Genomic DNA, 11,168 nt, shown 5'->3' on the forward strand with positions numbered 1-11,168 from the left:
GGACTCCTGCATGGATCGTATGAGGGGGATTTTCGCTAGCAGGCAGCGTTGAGTTTGGTTACGGAGCGCGGACCGGATAGAAAGCACTTGCTGAGGCGGGCTGAGGTAAACAGAAGTTCGTAGTTGCCACAACGATAAGTGTGTTTCCTTCTATTTTGATAAACGATTTTTTTCAGGTATTCAATGAATGCACCAGATCCTATTCTTCCTTACTGGCTAGAAGAAACTTTATTCCACATAACTCAAAAGGCATTTGTTTTTATTCGCTTTTCTATTTTATGTTTCAGTCATTGCTAAGTCGGTCACACTACTTTTTCACCCTCCTTGTGCTTATAATTTTCATAATTTAACATGGAAATACTTATCAATAAATAATTATATTACCATGGTAATTAACTTCAATCCTTCCTGTGATTATACGCAAAGTACCATCTTCGTACTGCTTACTATAGTTCAATGAAGGGAATCTATAAAGTAACGCGTGTCGCACACATCTGCCTTGCAAACTCCCTGGCCTACTTCCAATGTATAGACTTTTATTTCAAATCCTGATTTAATTTCATAATTTTCTGTAGATTTTAACATTTTATTACCCAGCTTCTTAATACGAATGACAATCAAGCCTAAATATTTATTCCCTTTAACTTTATTTTTCTTTTTTATTTTGTGCCTTGTTTCATATTTGTTCTTACGTTAGCAATTAACGCACTTACCGTAGTTATGTATGAACAGGTTGTTTCTATATTTATTTTATTCCAAATAAATTAAATATATATACGGATTATTTTATGGTAGTTGATATTTTCTGTTGTTTCCTACGTGAATTGAGGAAACGCACGGACTTTCGCCTAATTCTTGTGCTACTTTCATATGTCTGTATCTGTCGAATGCTGTCGATCTGTCGAAATGTGTATTACTATCTGTCGATTCATCGAGTGAACTGAATTCGTTAACCATTTCACCAGGCGCGCATGCATTTTTTTTTCTTCTAAGGGATCCAAGCTTCGGGGGGCAAGGTTCCAATACTACAAGCCACTATGTCTATATACTATTATTCTGCATTCGAAAACACGATAAATATTCCACTTACTTTTTCACAAAAACATGATACAGACAGAGTACAGATGAAGTGTAAGATCAGATTTATATTGATGATACATCAATATTTTCCCTGTTAATAACTACATTTAATGAGAAAGTCTGCAAATGTATGTTCACTTAGGAACTTTTGCGAGGAGTCCGCACCCGGTGGACACCCCGTGAGTACGCCTCTGCACTTGACTATACTTCGAATTATACTGCAAACAGTTGTATTTTAGTTTCCCCGTTTAGTTCATCGATATCATTAACACAAAGAAAATAGATGTTATAGATGCGTATTCTCAGTTCTCGCTTTATATCCGGACGTCTGCAAAAATCTACTCCTTTTCTTTCTTTCACGCATCCACCAAACTAACAATGATTTGTATTATAATATTTGCGCATAAAATGTATATCTCATACCTTCCATGTTCTCAAGTATTCATAGACAAAAACGGTTATTTTCTGCGAACAAATTGTCCAAACACAGTGCAAATGTCATCTATAGATTGTCCTGGTTCCGTCTGCGTGTACATAACAATGCGTCATAATCATACATTGCACATTAAGGATATCAATTAATCTTCCCAAATTCCTAGATATGCCTGGCAAAAGTTCCGCGTGTTGTAAGGATATTACATTTGTACTACCGACAAGGTGGTATCTTCCAACATTGAAGTTCAATAAACCCCAAATGTGTCGGATATAGTATTTGATTTCTTGTCTCATTGTTTGCGTCAGAGATGTCTTCTCAAGTTAGGATTTACGATACATACAGGATGAGTTGTATATATTGTTGCTGCCAGCTCTATATTAATCCCATATTTGTAAACGAATAAAAACAGTATTCTAATTATAACAATGTGCTCACAATTAATTTTATTCTTAATTGTTATACGTATTGTTGATTAAAAATGAAAATGTTGCTAAGTGAATTTTATTAATATTTTCTGTTGCGTGATATAGGAAGTGAGTGAAATATTGGAGGAATATAGTGTGCGTAGCAGATGATGTGCAGTGGCTTTGGATCGCCTGTGATAAGGTAAGGCATTTGCTATTTTAATTAACGCATTTTATATACTGTAATCCTAATTATTTTTATGTGAATGTGCTTACTACTTGTGTATTCAGTGGGACCGATGTTTTAATATGTATGGTCAAGCAGTGTCGAGCCTGGTCAGTGTGTGGATAGGTGACCATTTTTTGTAAATCGATAACATTTAACTTTGTAAACACGGATGAAGTAGAAGTATATTTATTTTATTTTTTACCTCAAATATGTAGGACACTTCTCCTTTGTACATCAATTATTATTATTAGTTCAACTTGTTTACAAGTTAAATGAAAAGAATAGTCGTTATCGTGTGATGATTGTGCTCATTAGGCTAAAGAAGACTCGTGATAAGAAAGAAAAGAAGAACGGTGCTCAAGTTTCGTCACAGCATATTCTCAAAAATTTACAGGCAAAATTCAGTGTTCTGCATGAAAAGGCATATTTGTACGAAAAAAAAAAAAATTCTGCAGACGACAGAATTAAATAAAGTAATACACATGTATTTTAGAGTTACTGGTGTAAAATCATTACAAGTGCTTTGCCAGGTGGCCAATAAAAAGCACGAATACTATTTAAGGGAGCCAAAACAGGAGAAAGCTGGGGGCCTGAGCGATAGCAAGAATGTGCGTCCAAAGTGAACAGGAGCGAAGGCGACGCGGGTATACGTATAAGCAAGGGTAGTGGAAACCAGTTAGTTTTCGAGTTTCAATAGCACTTGTCATGCATCCATACTAGTAGCGCCCCGCTTGTAAACATTAAGTACACTATGCAAGAATACACCGCCGGTGGAAAATAGTACCTAATACAGTTATCTTTCATATATACTGACTTATTTTACAGTAGTAACCCAACACTAGTAAACGTAAAATAAAAGTGTATAACTTTATATTTAATTCTATCGCCTGGCTTAGTTTTTCACCTGTAAGATGTACTTATTTAGAGCAAGTTTCTTAACTAGCAAATTAAACCGAGAACCACAGCAACCATATATATATTCTTATGATGTACTTTTCTTTGAGTGGTGTTCTCTGTCTATTGAATAACATTTTCTCAGTTTAATGCTAGCAAAAAACAAAACAAAATCAAAGTGTTTCTATATAAATTTAGTTCACCGTGTTGTAATATCACATGGAATTGAAAAACGAATAGTCGAACCTCTGCTATCTCGATCAAACTTCTCAGGATGATATACTGACTTACCGCAGAAGTTCGACTGAATACGTTTCTCAGTTCCATGGGAGAACCTGGAGAAGCAAAAGCCTGCGCAACGGAAAATACTAAATAAACTTGTAGAGCAGGTCAAGATGTATCATCATGCCAAGTTTCATTCAGATCAGAGAAGTTTGGCTGCAGCCATTTTCATTACAAAGCACAAAATGGATGGTCCCTAACCTCGAGAATCTTCACAATTGTCGACGAGTTGAACTGCACTCATCTGATCAAAATCAAACTTAAAATGACAGTTCACTTTCAACTGTTAAATAATATGATATGCAGGCTTCTGCTTTCCTAGTTACAGTCTATCCACTGTGGTATGCATATTAGTACAAATGTGAGAGTGCATATTTATTAAAGATTTGCTTCAAAAAGCGATGAAAGACATAGGCATTGCCGCGGGCGGTGATAACAAGATGCCGGAAAACGAACAAGCAGAAAGAATATGGGCTGAAGAAGTGTAAACGACGACGCGGCGGCCCGTAAAGGTGTTGCCGTCCTATTAAATGAATAATATCAAAAGAAAGAAAAAAAAAGTAAAAAATTTCGCGCTCGTAATCAAGACAGAAAGCAACTAAAGGAAATCTTTGTTTTACGTCCCACGTTATGCCGCTTAGGCTAAAAGAGGCGCTGATTATGAGAAATGATTGAAATGGTGGTGGAATGAAGAAAGTGGGAGGAAACGGGAGAACCCCGCGGTAACCCACCGCACATAGTTTTTGTCCACCATAAAGTTAACTTGGCGGGGGCTCAAGACAGAAAGACGGTTGGAAAAACAAATAAACGATGTTGCATCCCGTAAAAATGTTCGCGACCTATGAAATCAATATTTTTTCTTAAAGAAAAAAAAGAATTAAAAAGAGAAAAAAAGGTCAAAATTTCGCGCTCGCTTCGCTCGCGATCAGCAGAGAAAAGAGGACGTGACGCACCCCTAAAAGTGTTGGCGACCGATTGAATAAATATTGTGGGTAAAAAAAAAAAAAAAAAAAAAAAAAAAGTCAAAAATTTCGCGCTCGCTTCGCTCGCGATCAGCACAGAAAGAAGGACGTGACGCGCCCCTAAAGGTGTTGGCAACCGATTCAATACATATTGTCGGTAAAAAAAAAAAAAAAAAAAAAAAAAAAAAAAAAAAAAAAAAAAACGCTCGCTTCGCTCGCGATCGACATGAAAAAGGCAACGACGTGACGCCCCGTAAAATTGTCGGCGACCTATTCAATCAATATATTCGGTTGAAAAACAAAGTCAAAAGTTTCCCAATCGCTTCCCTCCCGATCGACATAAAAAAAAAGGCAACCCCTTCACCTCTCCTTATGCATTCATCAGTAAACATACAACCATAGATCACAATACCACTCACATCACCTATCAGTTCTCCACGTCCATCAAGATCCAATCATCGCCCTGGCCCTTTATGATGATACACAACATTACATGTTATTGTGTGCATTGCCCCGCGTTACAATACATGACCAAAAAAAAGAGAAAAAGAGCTGCACTGCCTTCAGTGTAGACATGTTCGTATTCGTAGAAAATGATTTTAGGTACACGATAGTACAGTAATCTATCTTCACATGCTTCAGATGTGAACGATACCTACACATGAAGAGGGCTCCCGAGGTTTCCTTTTCCAATAGGATGGAGCTCCACCACACTTGCAGAATGACGAGAAGTTATGTTAATAAATATATCCCAGAGTGTTTCGTAACTCGCCCTTGGTCCTAATGATGAAGCGTTCTTCAGATGGCCCCGATGTCTCCACACATGATACTATGCGACTTCTTTTCACGAGGCTCTCAAAGATCACGTTTGTGTCCTAACATTCTCTGCAGATATGACACAGCTGCGATAGCGGATCACAGAAGCCTTTCCTCTCCTTACAAGAGACGTGTTCATTCGAGTATGTGAGTAATTCGACTATCGATTAAATATCTCCCGTGTCACGATAGTAGTCACTTTCAATTCTTCTAACGAAGGTAAGAAAAAATGCTATACAAACTTCCTTTCGGTATATAAAGGATTAGGGGCCCAGAGAATATTTTCTTTCAAGAGGATACATTCTTTTTCGAACACCCTGTATATAGATCCTCTAATTATAACTGCAAACAAAATGTTGATTTTGCAATTGCTTCCATGAGAGAATATTCTGTGCACTTTCTTTCTGAAGGGCCGGGCCTAAACGTTTTCCTTAATCATTAAATTTAGTAGTTATCTACAATTACATAGTTTTCCATTGTTCTCAAAATAAAGATTTTTCTCTATGAATTGTTGAATGTTGCTAGGGATATTGAAGTAATTCTTTTTAGTGTTTTTTTCTTTACAATAATGTACTGAACGCCTGCATTAAGGAAGTTCGTGTGTCCATCTTGCAAAATGTTTCGTCTTTTTTCATGCCCACTAAGGTAAATATTCATTTTGCTCTTTTCTCTGTATGCAAACCACATTTCTTAAAGGCAACATTTTCATACAAATGTAGTACTAAAAACTTCTAATTGGCAACATCTGGGCTGCGAAGAGGAAAAAGAAAGAAATCTCGTACGTATTCGCGCGCAATTCGGAATTAGCCAATGAAAAGCACAAAAGCGGCCACCATCTCTCTCTCTTTCTTATTAACGGTTTTGTACTTTCTGCAGTTCTATCAGTGCTGCTAACCTCTTACTATATCATTGAATATGTATGTTTAGATATATATATATATATATATATATATATATATATATATATATATTTTTTTTTTACAAAAAATCATACTACTACGGAATAATATTAAATGCCTTTAAACCCTCATTTCTGTTTGCACTTTCTGTTACACTACCTTCCCCGAACTTCTTTCAAGTTATTAAGTGCAGAACGGGGAGTTATACATATTTACTTGCGCTTTGACAATATCTGCACATTGTGTAATAATAGGAGACGTATAAAATAAAACTATATACTAATACGTATATATATATATATATATATATATATATATATATATATATACAGTACACATTCCACTATCCGAGGCTTTCCTTTTCTTTTCTTGGATAAATTACGCTTTTAGAAATGTTGTCTGAAAACAATAAGAATATGTGCAAAAAATACAATCAGAGGTAGAGGTCTTTAACAGGAAATAAGCAAGGGAGTTGAAAAATTTTTTATGCATGTAAAAAATATAGACATGAACCAACTTGTGAAATAAAAAGACCAGAAAACTACTCTTTCTAAATTATGTGTAAACTTTTTACCGAAAACGAAAGTTGCACGAAAGACTTTTTGTCCGTTTTTTGGCCTCCGGTGCTTGGGGTCCCTGATTCAATCCCAGCTCGTGCCGTGTGAACTTTGTCGTGCATAAAGACCGTGCTCATGGGTTTTCTCGGGTTTCTCCCGTTTCCTCCCACTTTCTTCATTCAGTACTCATCATCACCGTCTCCTTTAGCGTAACCGGTATAAGTATGCGACGTAAATCTAAATATTTCATTTCATTTCCCTTTTCTGCTCATACTGCTGATTATGCGCGATTATGCCAACATCCAACTCCGCGGATAATCGTGCGATTACTGTATATACAACTAATACAGATACAACTAATTATATTATCAGTTACAGTATCGGTTTTTATTTACTAATTTGCCTCACTTTATTTGCATCCCTGCAGTAAATAATTCTTATCGATAATAGTTAAAATGTATATTACATTTTAGTGCTTCACGACTGAATGATCATCTGCCTTACGTTATCTCGCAGCTGAAGAGAATGCTACACTGAAAACTACCTTGCGTTATAAAGGGTAAGTGAAACATATCTTAAAAATATCTTTCATACATTTCATTGTGTACATTAAAGAATGTAAGTTTGCCTTTTTCCTGTAATCAATACTTAATAAAGGATTTATTTTTATTTATTTATATACAATTTCATACGTGGTTCGTGATAGTAAACTCGATAGGACACAGTGGCACTATGAACATCCGAATCACTCATCATTCGAACATTCAAATATTTATTCGAATATTAGTATATTCCAAGTAATGTTAACGACGTTAATATGCTTGCCTTTATAGTTAATAATGTCAATTCTTACTTAAAACATACTTCCTTAACAGGACATTGAAGAAAAGGTAGTTGCCAACGGCCATACCATGCTGAATATACCGGTTCTCGTCCGATCACCGAAGTCAAGCAGCATCGGGCCTGGTCAGTACTTGGATGGGTGACCGCCTGGGAACACCAGGTGCTGTTGGTATACTTTTTCTAATTTTGTTTTTCACAAAGACGAATATTCTCACATCGTTCACCACGATAATTTCGTAATCATGCATTACTTAAAACAATTAGCAACGCTTTCCACGCGCTGGTCTTTTTGAGTATTCACCGACAAACCTACGTAGCTACAATAACTCACTCGAAGCCATATGCATTCGCCAACGGCCATACCATGCTGAATATACCGGTTCTCGTCCGATCACCGAAGTCAAGCAGCATCGGGCCTGGTCAGTACTTGGATGGGTGACCGCCTGGGAACACCAGGTGCTGTTGGCATCTCTTTTTCAAATTTCATTATCCTTCAAGTACGAAAATACTAGAAACATTAATTTTATAGTACTTTCAAGAGATAATTTATCAACATTATTTCATAGCGATTAATCGATATTCTAAGCGTTATACCCACTATTTCTTACACTAACAGCCTGTTTATTTGCACGGCACATTAAAATAACCTGATTTCCGATCCGTGTGCACCTACTACTATACTTAACACGGAATGTATTACCACTTTTTAAAAGTAAATTATTATGACTAAGTGTAGATCTCCGGCGAGTAAATGCCTTTCGTATACAAGCACGACACATCTCCGCTATGTGCTTTACTTTTTTACTAACAGCATATAGAAATTGGATTTCAACGTGTTTCTACATAACAGAATGAAGCAAATTTCGTGATTTAACTCTTTCGAATAATGTGTTGGTCCTGACAAGGACCGTTTGAAATGAAAAATCTTGAAGAAGATTTTTACTTAGAGCTTGTGTACTTGGTAACAGCCTTCGTACCCTCACTTACAGCGTGCTTGGCAAGTTCACCAGGCAAAAGAAGGCGCACAGCTGTTTGGATTTCCCGGCTGGTGATAGTTGACCGCTTATTGTAATGGGCCAAACGAGAAGCTTCAGCAGCAATACGCTCGAAGATGTCATTAACAAAGCTGTTCATGATACTCATAGCTTTGCTAGATATGCCAGTGTCAGGATGCACTTGCTTCAAAACTTTGTAGATGTAAATGGCATAGCTCTCCTTCCTCCTCCTCTTCTTCTTCTTATCTCCCTTGGAGATATTCTTTTGGGCTTTACCAGCCTTCTTTGCAGCCTTTCCGCTAGTTTTTGGTGGCATGATGACTCACTCGTTCAGCAAAATTAGATGTGTCCGCCGATTTATCGACTTCATTTAAATTACAGTACGTGTTTCAATTCGCGCCAACTGCCTTGCTTTTCATTTGATGCACTCGGGTGCACGCTTGAAGTAGTAACAAAACTGACTTGATTCATGGGAGGCCGCAATTTTTCCTCTCATCTTATTACGAAAGAATATTGAACAATGTCTGGTCGCGGCAAAGGTGGAAAAGTCAAGGGAAAGAGCAAGTCCCGCTCCAGCAGGGCTGGCCTTCAATTCCCAGTAGGCAGAATCCATCGTCTTTTGCGAAAGGGTAACTATGCCGAACGAGTTGGTGCTGGCGCTCCCGTGTATTTGGCTGCAGTCATGGAATACCTGGCAGCTGAAGTTCTTGAGTTGGCAGGCAACGCTGCTCGTGACAACAAGAAGACTAGGATTATTCCACGTCATCTGCAGTTAGCTATCCGTAACGACGAGGAATTAAACAAGTTGTTGTCTGGAGTTACAATCGCTCAGGGTGGTGTTTTGCCCAACATTCAAGCTGTACTTCTGCCCAAGAAAACTGAGAAGAAGGCATAAATGTAAGACCTATATCTCATACAAATCGGCCCTTATGAGGGCCACAAACCCCTTTATAGAGGAGATTTACGATTGAAATGAATTGTTTTCGATATACAGACTCATCAAAAGTGTCTGAGATAGTTGCTTAGTTTCATTCGAAATTCTCGCTGCTATTCGATTAATTAGTATATGTGTAGTCGTCGATCGTAATTGAAGCCCATAGGAAGTCACACTAACTTTAGAATACTCCAAACAGCGATGTGCTTAGTTCCCACTACATTATTAATTATAAGATCATTACCTTTTGTATTGTCGCTAGCTACATTTTTTTGATATTTGCGTACATCGGGCTCATATTACCCAGAGGACAGGACAGTCGAGCCCAGATTCTCAGCAATGGAAGAAAACCTCATACCACATATTCTCATGTACTTCATGCTAGACAAAGGAATTTCCAACATTCTTAAAGCACTCATGTTTCTCTCTTGCGTTGGCTTGGCTGAAATTACTCTGTTCAATATGTTCTCGACATTTATTATTGTTCATTACTATGCCCCAATGACATCATGAACAGAGCGGATCAGAAAACTTTCCTAAATTTCTTTTGCAACATAGTAATGACATTAAATGCACACTTAAGTACGATTTATTCTTTGCAAGGTCGATATTCATATTTGTGTGATATGTGTTATATGTATATGGTTTGTAATACGCAACTACTCTTATTCTCTGATCTCAGAACTCATTTGCTACTGTGCCCAACGAGCGAGCCTAGGTTTCTTGTAACTACTGCCTTTCTTTAGTAAATAATGTGAAGTATACAATGCATTAACCTACATCTCATATTTGTATTACTCTTTATTTTAGTAACCCGCTACGAAGTGTCATTAATTTACATGTAAATCACAATAGACACTACCGCAAAAGAAAGAAATCGAACCCAAGACCACGTAAACAAGATAAAGGACAAGATTCAGGTTTCTAACGCATTATTCGCCCCTCACAGCACAGTATAGAAGTTGTATAAGCCTCTATACGTACATCCTACTGTCAGAACAGAAATTCCGACTTGCGTTTCGCATCTCTCATGCTCGCTACTTCCAACAAATCGCCAATTTCCAACCAGAACCCCTTCTCCAGCATTAATACTGCTACATGATATGAATACGTATACATGAACGTACATAATGTAAAAAAAAACGTATGATTTTCTCAAATTAATCTCTCTACGTCTGTAATTTAGTGTGCATCAAAAGGCTTTAATGTAGTTACACGAATTCTTATAATCTAACAGAAAATCGCACAAAGTAAATCTTTCCCTTTATATAAATTTGTTGGCTCTGAAAAGAGCCGTTTATGCCAATTTTATATCCAAAATAGGAGGAACCCCAACTTAACCTCCGAAACCGTACAGGGTTCTTCCTTGCCTCTTCAAGGCATACACAACATCCATAGCTGTCACTGTCTTCCTCTTGGCGTGTTCTGTGTATGTAACAGCATCTCTGATTACGTTCTCCAGGAATACTTTCAATACTCCTCGGGTCTCTTCATAAATGAGACCAGAGATACGCTTCACACCACCACGGCGAGCAAGACGCCTAATAGCGGGTTTGGTGATACCCTGGATGTTGTCACGAAGAACTTTACGGTGGCGCTTGGCACCTCCTTTGCCAAGACCCTTGCCTCCTTTTCCACGTCCTGTCATTTCGATATGTTACTGCTTCGCTCACCACACACGAGAAATACAAGCCCAAGCAGCCCAAGACTCGTGGTTTTGTTCCTTCGATCATGCAGGGAAAGCACGGAGGAAAAACACAAAACGTGTCTAAGCCAATGAGAACTGTCCTTTTCGACTGACTTTATCCAATGAGAAATAGCTTGATTTAACGGTTTT

At 37.6% G+C, this 11,168-nt stretch overlaps 2 non-coding genes across 2 annotated transcripts; both read left to right on the top strand.

Annotated features, from left to right (window-relative positions):
- Positions 1-7,455: 7,455 nt before the first annotated feature.
- LOC145677385 (5S ribosomal RNA) lies at positions 7,456-7,574 on the top strand. The gene has a single exon (XR_014129801.1). It is a non-coding gene; the product is annotated as a 5S ribosomal RNA (ribosomal RNA).
- A 177-nt stretch (positions 7,575-7,751) lies between these two features.
- LOC145677388 (5S ribosomal RNA) lies at positions 7,752-7,870 on the top strand. The gene has a single exon (XR_014129804.1). It is a non-coding gene; the product is annotated as a 5S ribosomal RNA (ribosomal RNA).
- The last annotated feature ends 3,298 nt before the right edge of the window (positions 7,871-11,168 follow it).

This window comes from Thermobia domestica, unplaced genomic scaffold, assembly GCF_964235325.1.
Source record: "Thermobia domestica unplaced genomic scaffold, izTheDome1.hap1.1 HAP1_SCAFFOLD_825, whole genome shotgun sequence".
Lineage (NCBI taxonomy): Eukaryota > Metazoa > Arthropoda > Insecta > Zygentoma > Lepismatidae > Thermobia > Thermobia domestica.